A 13,388-nucleotide genomic window follows, 5' to 3' on the forward strand; every position below is an offset into this window, starting at 1 on the left:
ATTAGCATCTCTTATTTTCGTTCTTTGATTTTCTCTGTTTTGCCAATGTAATTGGGTTGAAGTGGTATCCATTGTGCTCTTAATTTATGTTTCCCTAAAGACTAATGGTTTTGATTATTTTCCCATATCTTGTTGCCATTCATATGTCTTCTTTGGGGAAAGCTATTCATATCTTTCTTTTTCTCTCTATATTGGATCATTTGTCTTTTAATTACTGGATTATTGAGTTACATTAATTCTTTATATATTCAGAATATAAGCCCTCATACCAATATTTAGTTTAAAAATAGTTTTTGCTAGTTGGTAGCTTTGCCTTTCATTTTATTAAAATGGTCTTATGAAGTACAAAACATTTATTTCAAGGAAGTCAAATTTATCATTTTTTTCTTTTACAGGTTTTACTTTTTTGAGTTTTTAACAAACATTACATAAGTGAAGGTCAAAGATTTTCTTTGATGGTTTCAATCAGATATTTAACCATTTTCATTTTCATATTTAATTTTGTGATAAAAATTTAGTAAATTTTAGATTATGATGAAAGATAGAGTTCACAGTACACATTTTTTGCATGTATATTTCTATGATTTCTGGAATTATTTGTTAAAAACACTACCTTTCTTCCCTTAAATTACTTTTGTATCTGAACATCTGTCAACAATGGATTGATCTTATAAAGTGGGTAGATTTCTGGACATTTTATTAATCTACATGGTTGTTTTGGGCCAATACTATATTGTCTTAATAATATAGTTAGTTGCAAAACTAGGTGGTCTGAGTCCTCCAGCTTTATTCTTTTTTCCTTTTTTTTTTTTTTTTTTACTTTTCTACATATCTTATTTTTCCATAAATATATTTTATAATCAATGTGTCCATTTCTACCAAAATTCCACTGGAATTCTCTATTGAGATTTCATTTAATATGTATAATTTGGGGGAATATTAACATCATGTTATTATTGAGTCTTCCAATTATCTCTTCAATAAATGGTGTTGGGAAAATCGGACTGCCACATGCAGAAGAATGAAACTGGACCAATCTCTTCTACCCTACACAAAGATTAACTCAAAACAGTTGAAAGATCTAAATGTGAGACAGGAATCCATCAAAATCCTAGAGAACAAAGGCAACAACCTTTTTGAACTTGGCCAAAGAAACTTCTTGCAAGACACATCAATAAAGGCAAGGGAAACAAAAGCGATAATGAACTATGCGGACTTCATCAATATAAAAAGCTTCTGCACAACAAAGGAAACAGTCGACAAAACTAAAAGGCAACCTACAGAATGGCAGAAGATATTTACAAATGACACATCAGATAAAGGGCTAGTATTCAAGATCTATAAAGAACTTATTAAACTCAACACTTAAACAAAAATTAATCCAGTTAAGAAATCGGCAGAAGCATGAACAGACATTTCTCCAAAGAAGCTGCACATGGCCAACAAGCACATGAAAAAATGTTCCACAGCACTTGCTGTCAGGGATATACAAATCAAAACCAAATGAGATACCACTTTACATCAGTCAGAATGGCTAAAATTAACAAGATAGGAAACAACAAATGTTGGCAAGGATGTGGAGAAAGGGAGACCCTCTTCCACTTTTGGTGACTATGCAAGCTGAAAACAGTGTGGAGGTTCCTCAAGAAGCTAAAAATAGAGCTACCCTACAACCCAGCAATTGCACTACTGGGTATTTAGCCCAGAGATGCAGATGTAGTGAAACGACAGGACACCTGCACCCCAATGTTCATAATAACAATGTCCACAATAGCCAAACTGTGGAAGGAGCCTTGATGTCCTTCAACGATGAATGGATAAAGAAGATGTGGTGTATATATACAATGGAATATTACTCAGCCATCAGAAAAGAGGACTATTTACCATTTACATTGACATGGATGGAACTGGAGGGTATTATGCTGACTGAAATAAATTAAATCAGTCAGGGAAAGACAATTATCATATGGTTTCATTCATACATGGAACATAAGAAATAGTGAAAGGGACCATAAGGGAAGGGGGAAAACTGAGTCATTAAAAATTAAAGAGGAAGACAAACCTTTAGAAAATCCTAAATCTGGGAAACAAACAAAGGGTTGCAGAAGGGGAGGGGGTGGGAGGACGGGGTGTCTGGGTGACAGGCACTACGGAGGGCACTTAATGAGCTGAGCACTGGGTGTTATACTTTATGTTAGCAAATTGAATTAAAATTAAAAAGAAAAAAATGCTTGCCACTCTCATTCAACTATCTGTCTGACCCTCTTATCCTTTATACACTTTTTTGTTTGTTTTTCTACTCAGATTTCAATTACATGTATGTTAAACATTTTCGTATATAAGTCCATAACTCTTAGAGTTCTATTCCAAATTTTAAAAATTATCTTTGTTTTATTTTTGTTAATTTCTATTTTACTGCCTTAAATACTCTACTTCTTTTTCTCTGCTCAGTATATCCTATAACTGATTAATCACAATTACTTCAAAATCCCTACTTGAGATTTCCACCAACAGGGCATTTCTAAGTTTGATTCTGTTGACTGATTTTCCCCTTTAAAATAAGTAATTTTCTTTTTTTTTTAATTTGGTATGTATCATATATTTGATAGCATTTCAGATACTACACATAAAAGGTGAGCAAAGAGTAAGCAAAATCTTATTCTGCTTAGAAATGGATATGGCTTGGGTGTGCCTGAGTGGCTTAGTCAGTTAAACATCTGACTCTTGATGTCAGCTCAGGTTGATCTCAAGGTCATAAATTCAAGCTCCACATTGGGCATGGAGCCTACTTAAAAAAAGAAAGAAAAAAGAAAAGAAAAGAAATGAAAGAGAAAAATGTACAAGGCTCTTCTTTTCTTATTGTGTTAATGGAGTTAAGGTAATCTAGTCATAAATGAGGTGAGCTTAGCTTTTATTGTTGCTAAAGTCATCTTTGGTGAACCATAGACTTCAAATTACTTAATCTTGGCTGACTGCTATCTTACGCTTATTGTAAGATCTGAAGTGACATAGTTTTTCTCAGCCTTCTTGATGTGTTCATAAGGAATGGAAAAGGGATAAGATTTCATAATCCTAAAATTATAGCTCTCTTTTCATGGGCTATGACTTCCAGAGTGTTTCAAAATTACTTTTTTTTTTTTTTTCTGTCCTCTCTTTAGGTGACAGGATTGGTAGAAGGAGTCAGATAATTGGAATTGGATACTTAGCCTTAAGCCTGTGTCGGCTAGGCTCTGGCAAAAGCCTTTTGCTCTGGAGAATAGGTATTTGTTTGGAGAACACACTGGCATATTTCACATGGTTACTTCTTCACTCCCCTTGCCAAAGATGCAGGGTGATATTCTTGTCCTTTGCTAAAACAAAATAATGGGGTCCTGGATGTAAAACCCATAAAAGCAGAGGGGCTTCCCCCAGATTGCATGCCCTCAGGATTTTCTCACTCTCAGGCTAGTCCACTGTCATCAAATTACCATTTAAGTGTTCCTGCCAGTTTATGGCTCTAGCAGCTTCTGCTCTAGTTAATCTGATCTCTGCTGGGATTCTCTGTATTGGCTTGTCTTTCCAGATTTTAGTGTGCCAGCTTGCTTTGCAACCTGACTTCTCTGATGGGTCCAGGAAAAGTCACTGATTTTCAGTTTATTCAGCTTTTTTTTTTTTTTTTCTTGCTGTAAGCATGGAGTGATGGCCTCCAGCTCTTTACAAGTTGGAGCTAGATGGCTGAGTTTCTTAATTGCCAATATCTAAAACTTTCTGGTCTGTTCCAGCCAAAATCATCATGAGGTAGTAGATAGTTATTCTGTTTCTTCTTAAATTTATTAATTTACTGAATTCTTTAAGACTATTTAGGCTAAAAGCCTAGGGGAATGCCTTGATTGAATATATGTCTCCAGAGATTTAAAATCAAGCTCAATATCATTTCCATTATTGCTGGCTTGAGGAGTTTCAGAAAAATCATTAATTTTAATAAACAGCATTAAGGGAACTTATCAACTGACATTATGAACATATTATTTAGTCACAGTGAGTAGTGGAAGAACTTTGATGTGTCCTTCCTGGTGCTGGTTATTTACACACACACACACACACACACACACACACACTCATCCCCTGGGAATATAACTATTATGATAACGACAGTTAAAATCAATCAAGAAAAGTGGATTTGTACATACACTATCATAAAATCACTATTGCTGCCCTTCTCCCTCTTTTTATGCCTTGTCTACTTATCTTATTTAGATGGCTTACCCAGTAGGAAAATGTTATAAGTCATCTGTCATTTAGAAGGTATTTAATAATTGGAAAAAAATAAAAAAGCAAAGTGAAACCTGCCAGCAGTTGAGTGAAATTATCCTCATTATACAGTAGGCTTTATGTTTTTTTTTTATTTTTAAAGACAAATATGCATACATTAGTTTCTATCAAATAAATACCGGTTTGGTGTCTTTGCTAGAAGCTGTGATTCACCCCCAGAGACAGCTACCTCAAGCAAGGGGGCACTGACAATGTCTAAGGACAATTTTGATTGTTATAATTGGAAGGTTGCTATTGGGCATTAAAGCATAGAGGTTCCAGATGCTGTTAAACCTCCCACAGTGCACAGAACCATCACACAAAACAGAGTTCTGACCAAATATGTTAGTAGGACTTCATGTAGCATCCCTGACCTGGGTTAATTTATTACTTCTGCCAGAGGCCATTCCCACTCCTCTTTACCATCTCCATTCTCCTTAAGGAAATAATTCAACCAACAAATCTCTTAGGGTATAGACACTGTGATGTATATCAGCTAGGAACATCATTTTTTTAACGTGTTTTTTATTTCCAAGGATATATTTGCAGATAGAGATCCAAAAGGATACATTTGATGGTAAGATTTATATATTCTGAGTCTTGCCTTATGGTGAAGGATATCTCCTTTGTCCAAAGATGATTGGGTGATTGTGGAGGAAATATTTGTGGTAGTTAGTTCATAGAGCCTCTCAAATTGTACTTTGCCAGTTTTCATTTTAATTTGTGTGGACATAAATTCAGTTCTTCATTTTTGAGCTATATAAACCCTAGCAAAAATATTCAATGATGTGTGTAGTGGTGAACACTGAACATTTCATTTTCCCTCAGATTTCCGTAGTCTTAATCTGTATCGATATGGACTGATGGGGTTGATTTATTTGAATGGGTTCAAAAATGTTACATCAACCCTTTCATTCTATTTATACATGTTCGAATGCCATTCAGTGATTAGGATTCTTGTTGAAGGAAAGCAAACTTTGTTTCCTAAACCTCTAAAACCTACCTACTCTGACTAGTGAGAAACCCCATATCACTTCTTGAGGGTCCTTTTCCATCTATGATATAAAAATACAGTATTTTTGTGTAAATGGAAATAAAAATAAGACTGGATCCTTAAGTAAATGGTCTGTCATATAGCATTTATTCCCAAAAGCTATCAAATAGCACTTATGAGATAATCTGCAAGTGTTTTGGAATTAATGGATAAATAAATGCATGAATGATTTATGGAAAATATATAGAAATAGCATAGAAATATTTTCTTCCCTGCCACATCATTCCTGCAATATTTTGCCAGTATTTCCTTGAGAATATGAATTATTTTTCTATGATATTAAATGATTGTTCAGAAGGTGCTTCTAACAGGAGCTTCCACAAGGAATATAATCTTCCATAAGTAATATAGAAAGCTACTAGTAATTTTTCAGGTTAACCAAGAAAAAAAAGAAGATACAAATTATCAATATCTAAGAGGGGCCTTAACTACTTATCTCCTAGATATTAAAAGGGTAGTAAAAGAATATTGTGAGGTCCTATGTACACACATTTGGTAGCTTATATGAAATGGTCCATTCCCTAGAAGAAGTAAACTACCAAAAATCACAAAAGGAAAAAATAAATAACCTTGCTAGTCTTCTATTTATAAAAAACAAAACAAAAACCAAAATGAGAAAAACACATTGAATCATTTACTAATAACCTTTCAACAAAAAAAGCCACAAAACCATGGTGGCTGGTTATACAAGGTAAGAAATGATACCAATTCTCTACAATCTTCCAGAAAATAGTAGCAGTAGAAATACTTCAAAACTTATTTTATGATATCATCATTACCTAAACAGCACAGCCAGATTAGGACATTACAAGAAAGGAGAACACAACAGTATCTGTTGTATTATAAATACAATCCTGAATAAAATATTAGCAAGTCAAATTAAAAAATATATATAGAAAATTACATACCATGACCATGAGGAATTCATGGAAGGTATGCAAGGCTGGTTCAACATTTAAGAACCAATTAATGAGGATGCTTGGGTGACTCAGTGGTTGAACGCCTGCCATTGGCTCAGGACGTGATCCCAGAGTTCCGGGATCGAGTCCCACATCGGTCTCCTGTATGTAGCCTGCCTTCTTCCTCTGCCTATGTCTCTGCCTCTCTCTGTATCTCTCATAAATAAATAAATAATAAAATCTTTTATAAAAATAAATAAAAATCAGTTAATGTAATTTGTCACATCAGCAGACTAAAAAGAAAAATCTTATTGTATCAATAGATGCAGAAAAAAAAAGTATTTGACAAAATCTAATACTCTTCATAGAAGAAATAGAGGAGGGAGTCCTGAACTTGATAATGAATATCTACATACAAGTGACAAAGGTGTATTGATGGGAAGCCTGTTATAGATGTGTGAGTGGGTGTCTACCATTGCTTTTAAATACTTGAAGTAAGTCCCATGATCTTATGCTTTTTATTTTTTTATTTAAATTCAATTTGCCAACATATAGTACGTCTTTAATTTCAGATGTAGTTTTTGATAATTCATCAGTTTCACATAACACCCAGTGCTCATCACATCACATGCTCTCCTTAATGCCCATCACCCAATTACTTCATCCCTCCACCCCCTTCTCCTCCAGCGACCCTCAGTTTGTTTCCCAGAGTTAAGAGTCTCTCATGGCTTGTTACCCTCCCTGATTTTTTTCCCATTCAGTTTCCTTTCCTTTCCTTATGGTCTTGTGCACTGTGCTCTAAAAATTACTTATTGAATATAGCATCAGAAAGTGCCAGTGAACTGTATTCAATATTTAATTAATAAGCTTAACACCACTTTTCAGAGGCATCATCATAAAAGGATGTATTTCTTTAGATCTAGGGTATCATTCTTGGAAATGAGTGGCTTGTATAGAGTGGAAGACAGGGTTGTTGGAGGAGGTGGTTTAAGTTGCTGAGAGGCCAGAGTTGTGGAAGTATCATTGAACATATATATATATTTAAAATCAATAACTTAAGACATGAGTTGTTTTGTTCAGAGTGACAACCAGTAGATAATAAAAGTGTTGAGAAATGGGGTAAATTATCACAGGAGTTGGTGGAAACCAGCAGAGATGAAAGGCGGAGGGTGAGAAATCTGCTGATAACAGATTTCCAGCTGGCAGATTGGAACAGAAAGGAGAGGGGAGAGGGAGTAGCATGCAAGCAGCCACATGGCATAGGAAGACACTGCAGGATGAGAGATGGTAGGGATAAGAAGAAAAGCACCCATCACTTGAGAGCCTGGCAGTTGCTATCATAAAGGAAAAGTTCCTTTATAGAACAAAATCCAAAGAATTTTCTTAAAACACAGAGATGACTTTTTGTCATGAATTATATTAATAAATAAGCAAACAAACGTACAAGAGATGAGGAAAGGAGACAGCCCAAAGACTCCAGAGGCCTTACATGGGACTAGAGTGTGAGATGAGTCATGATCCGGGGTTCTCAATGCTCTTTTGATGACTGAACAAGGTAAAGATGGCATAATGAGAGAGGGACCCAACAGATTCAGGGTGGAGAGTCTGTGTTGAGCTGAGAGTGCTGGGGATAGGAAGGATATTTTCTCTATCTTGGTCTTGACCCTTGATGAATATAAACTGTGACTGCCAACTACTCTTCTCAGGTGAATCCTCCAAAAGGACTCTGCTTTATTCTCAGAGAGTAAATGTTCACATTGGTACAAAAGTGAAATATATCAGGTGTGCCGCATTCTTATAAATAATCTCATTGTAACTGGTGCCAGCTTCCTGGATAATGCTTTCAAAGAACAGAGAGGGTTCTACTGTGTACACACCCATGGTGTAATGTGTCCCAGGGCATAGTATCGTATAACATTTAAACCAAGCTTCCTAGTTTTAAAAATGTGGAAATTGAGATTAAGTAACAAACAATTTTAAAATTGCTAATTTTTCAAGTACTTAAAACCAAACAGGAGAGTATGTTTCAGTATTGGATTGTGCCCAATTTTCCATTCTATGCAGAGCATGTGATATAATTATGTGGTTAGGTGCTTAGGTCTATAATAAAAAGATATCCACATTTTACATTTTAAAATCAAGTAACAATTAAGCTATGAATTTCATGCTACTATTACCTCTAGTATAATTGCCAGACAATTTTCAGGCCATAAATAACCCTATAATTACTTAATGCTTTTTTATGGTCTATAGTCTACATGGCAACAATTACATTATTACAGAATAATTACATGAATTACTTTATTTGTAATTACCATAAAAAGACATTATTCCGGCACTTTATTCAAAGCACAAAGACTAAATACAATGTGTGTGATGCTGAGAATTCTATCCACTATTAGGAAATTACATGATATTAAACCTGCATGTTTTATCATATATTTGAAGAAACTTATATGTTAGTCTCAGTGGGTCATTTGCAAACATTGTTCTTTTAATGGTTTAAAATATACTTGGTTAAATAGGAAAAAGAAATTTCTTAATCCATTTCATCATAACTTTCTTTTGTGTGTCCCTTTGCAAGAAGACTCTATAAAACCATTAAATGGTATGAATATGGTTTTAAGAACACAATAATTAGAGACTTTGTGTTACAATGAATAGGCTCCAAACAGTACATTTAAATGCTAAATATAATTGCATTTAAAGAATTATACAATAAGCTAATTCTATTGGAACCTAAGAATCCTTGAATGAAGCTAAATATTATGATTGGAGGATTAAATTCAACCAGAACCAGGAGCTTCAATTAAATTTCATGATTTTTAGAAATCAGTTCCTCACTTAAATCTGGGGATATAGTCAAATAATTAAGACAAAACCGAAAAGCTGCCATTTTTATCTTCCATGAGTAGGTGTCATAATTCTTTTACCTGTAGCACATCCTTAACAAGATAGTTGTTTGGTCAAAGTGTTTATTTACCAATCCAACTTGGGTATCTCTATGAAATTTTGTGGTCAATGAGCAAATAAAATGTGATTCACACCTATATTACTTATGTATTTTTATTCAAGGAGAAGTCCCAACTTCATAAATTATTAGAAAGACTACAGCTTACTCACTTGAGACTCTGAAAGAGTCCACATTTCCAGATGACAGTGTCATTCATTCCTTCCTGGCATTTATAGTTATTACAATGCTGTGGTTCTTCAGAGCCCAGACTGCTTGCCTTCCTACACATCCTCTTATCTCATAACCCGGTCTATTCCTTGCCTTCACCCTCTTTTCAGTCATCCCTTCCTCTTCCTTCACCTCCCATTCAGCTAGAATGTGAGGTTTGCTTGGAATGTTTGCAACAACTTCATCCTGAAATTTGAATTTCTTGGTAGCTGCTACCTGATGTTGGATTCTGCAAAAGCTACCTACGTATCTGAAGCTGGGAACCTACAGACACATGGTTTTGTGAAAACAGAGAGGATTTTTCTTAGATTCCCAAACAGTGACTCTGATGACCTTTGGGTATAGACTCTTGGGCTTCCCCTCCCCCATTCTGATTTTGTTTTGCTTTACTGATTAGGTCTTCATTAAGTCCAGCAGCTAGTGCCAGCTGGGCTACATGTACGGTTAGCTGTGTGGAACCTGTTCCTAAGCTCTGGTACTAATTCATTACTCTCAAATTCTGTTGCAGACTCTACTTTAATTGGTGGCTGTGGAAATTCTTCTGTCTAAGAGAGGGTTTCTATGGCTACATCTGATGGTGGAATGGAGAATGTAGAATCATAATGTTGGCAGAAATCAGTGGATTATTCTTTAGAGAGAGAGACTGCAGCAAGTCAATTTCTTATTAGATTATGGAATTTCTTCTGAGAATTGAGGGAATTTTTATTTTAAGGCATTCAGATTAAAAATGTACATATATAGTATATGGTAGAGAGTGCAAATTTTTCTCTTATTTTTAATACAGAACATAAACTGTCAAAGACCTTTATTTCTTGTTGCAAGCCTCCATAATGTATGTCTCCAGGTCCTAGCAATAGCATTTATTGTTTCTGGTCTCTGTGGGAATATTTAGAAAGTAATAGGGTTAACAAGAAAATCTTAGATTTGAGGATCCTTTGTTGTGTCTTGAACATGCATTGTTACATTGATAAGACAATATCTCCTCTCTGGTCAGGTCCTGCACCTGTGAAATTGCTGGAAGAGGTCCATCAAGAGAACATGATCCTCTGTTGACCCATATGCTAGCCCTGGGAAATTTGAGGCCCCTCACCCCTCTTTTGAATGTATACTTTGTCCAGTGTTCCCATAATAGGAACTGTTCTAAGGAAGGTGTTTTTGAGAACCATCTAGGCTGAATCTGTGCAAAACAAAGTTAAGGTCTCTATATAAACTTTTAAGATTCTTTTTTTTTTTTTTTAACTTTTAAGATTCTGACAGGCATATGCAAATATCTACTCATCTTATGGTCACCAAGACAAACCCCAAACATAAGTTCCCTTGTTATTTTAAAACAACTATCTACTGATCTAGAGTGGCTTGCCTCTTTCTTTAGTTTCTTTCGTTTCTCCTTGCCCTTGGTGTATGGAGTCAAGTTTCAGATTTTACTTGTGAAGCTCCTAAGGATGAAAACCATCAAAAATGAGGAAGGTAGCATAACTCCTCAGCACGCTACCAGCCCTGATAACCTCTGGCTATACTCAGGGTACAGTGGTGACATGGGACAGAAGGGGTCACCAGAGCAAAAGATGGCCCATCTGGTATAAGATAACTTCTGACTATCTGGTAAGTAGGTAACTGTGATGCTTAATTTTATATGGCAACTTGACTGGACTCCGGTGCCCAGACATTTGGTCAAATGTTATTTTAGATGATTCTGTGAGACTGCTTTTGGATGAGATTTACATGACTCTGAATAATAGACTCTGAATAAAAGTTTATAATTCTCAAAAATGTGAGTGAGACCCTCATCCAGGCAGTTGAGAACCTGAGTGGAACAAAACGTTGATCCCTTTGAACAAGAGAGACTTCTACAAGCAGATGGCCTTCTGACTTCATTTGCAAAATTGATCTGGCCAGCCTCCTCCATCAGATTTTATGAACCAATTCCTTAAACACACACACACACACACACACACACACACACACACACACACACCCCTTATCGTGGTGTATCTTTGGAGAATCCTGACTAATACAATAAACCAGTTTCAGTTCTTGGTGAGGATGGAGACCATGTGAAAGTTGTTTGCTAAGCCAGGCTAAAAAACAGACAGCAGTCTTGTGTGGATGGAGTGGGTATCTTGGAAGAAATGCTGAAGGTCAAAGTCTAGAGAAGTCGAAGAGTCAAGTATCAATGAATTTGTGAGTCTTGGGCTCAGTTTGTCCCAATCACATCCTAGAGCCTTTGCCTGCAGATCCAGCCTTGTCTTAATCATGGCCCACCAAATTAAATTAAAAATAACTGACATGTAATATTTAAAAATATCTAGGTCAAGAAAAGCAAGGAAAAATTGAAAAAGGAGTCCAAAGAAACATATCATAAATAAATGAAATGCAATATGTACTTTAGAATTGATTTTCTTATAAAGGATATTATTGGAACAACTGGCAAAACTTGAACAAGATCTGAGGATTAAAGGGTAATAATGATTCATAGGTAAGTTCCAGATTTTGAAAGCTAAATTGAGGTGATCTAAGAAAAAGTTCTTTTTGTAAGAAACTACATTAAAGTATTTGGTTTTAATGAGACATCATGCAGGCAGCCTATTATCAGATGGTTCAGAAAAAAAAAACCTTCACAGTACTTGTAACTTTTTAGTAAGTTTATAACCATTTAGAAAAATAATTGTATTAAAAAAGAAATGTATTTATATACTATGAGACTAAAAGAAAACAAATAAAAAGCTTTTTTCCACTCTAAGATGGACAAATACTGCACAACATCATACAGTTCCAATTTTTCTTCAAATGAGTACTGACTTCTCTCGGCTCAAATTCTTGACCTATGCATTGCAACCTGCTGTTAAGAGAAAATATTTCTTCATGAAGAATTTCTGAACTGCCCTCTGTCTGAGTCCAATCATGGAGATATATTTCAAAATGTAATTTCTACCTGATTATTTGGTTATTTTGATGGATATTATCTTTTGGCTAGTGAGAGTTTGAGTCACAGAGTTTAAACTTTCCATCCTCAACCAACGGCATCTTCATGAAAAAGACAGGAAATGGTGCCAAGCCCAGTTCATGTACCAATTCAGTATTTTTTGTCTTTAAGTGAGCATGTTACAATGTGGTTGTAAGAGTACTTCCCCTTCCCTGTAGTACCCCACACCCAGTGTGTTAGAGAGATGCAAGCAAGAAAGTGCAGATCAGAGTGAAAAGTGCTGGGGTGAAGATAGGTAGGGCATGCTGGCCCCCTGAAAGTCAAAACTGAGAACCCACCTGATAAAAAACACTGAAAGGAGCAGGTATTTGAGCTAGGTATTGAAAAACATTAGACTATAGGTCTTAAGAGACCTGAGTTCAGACTTCACTTTGTGCTTACCACTTGTGTCACCTGAGAAAAGTAATTTTATCTCCCTGAAGCTCACAGTCTAGTTACCTGCAATGCAAAGCTAAAGACCGATTAGAACTGTTTTGAAGATTTTCAGAAATCAAGCCTCTGAAGAAGTTTCCAAATGAAACGTAGCCACCAAATAAATTGTATCTTAATCCGAGATACCTGTCAGGAAAAATAAATGAAGCTTTTGCAACTTGTGAAGCTTAGAAAGGATATTTGTAAAGCAAAAGACTTTTAGGTAGCTATCCTTAATCTAATATGAATACAAATGTCTCTGTTGCTGTTTGTACATATCTGCAGTCTCTGTAATGGCCTAGACAACATGATTTCTTCCACGTGGGTCTGAATTATAAAAATATTCCACAGGTAATTCTGATGTATAGTGATGATAATAATACGTATATTTTTGAAAATCTTCTTTATGCCAGAGGCTTTGTATGCATGTATTATTAATAATTCTATACCCATCCTGTAAGATAGGCATACTTATCTTTATTTAAAACATAAAAAATACAAGGTCTATAGGAGGTCAAGCATTTGTATTTGCTCAGACAGATATTGAAAAGTTGGGGCTTCACTCTAGAT

This window comes from Canis aureus, chromosome 12 (genome assembly GCF_053574225.1).
Source record: "Canis aureus isolate CA01 chromosome 12, VMU_Caureus_v.1.0, whole genome shotgun sequence".
NCBI classification, from domain to species: Eukaryota; Metazoa; Chordata; class Mammalia; order Carnivora; family Canidae; genus Canis; species Canis aureus.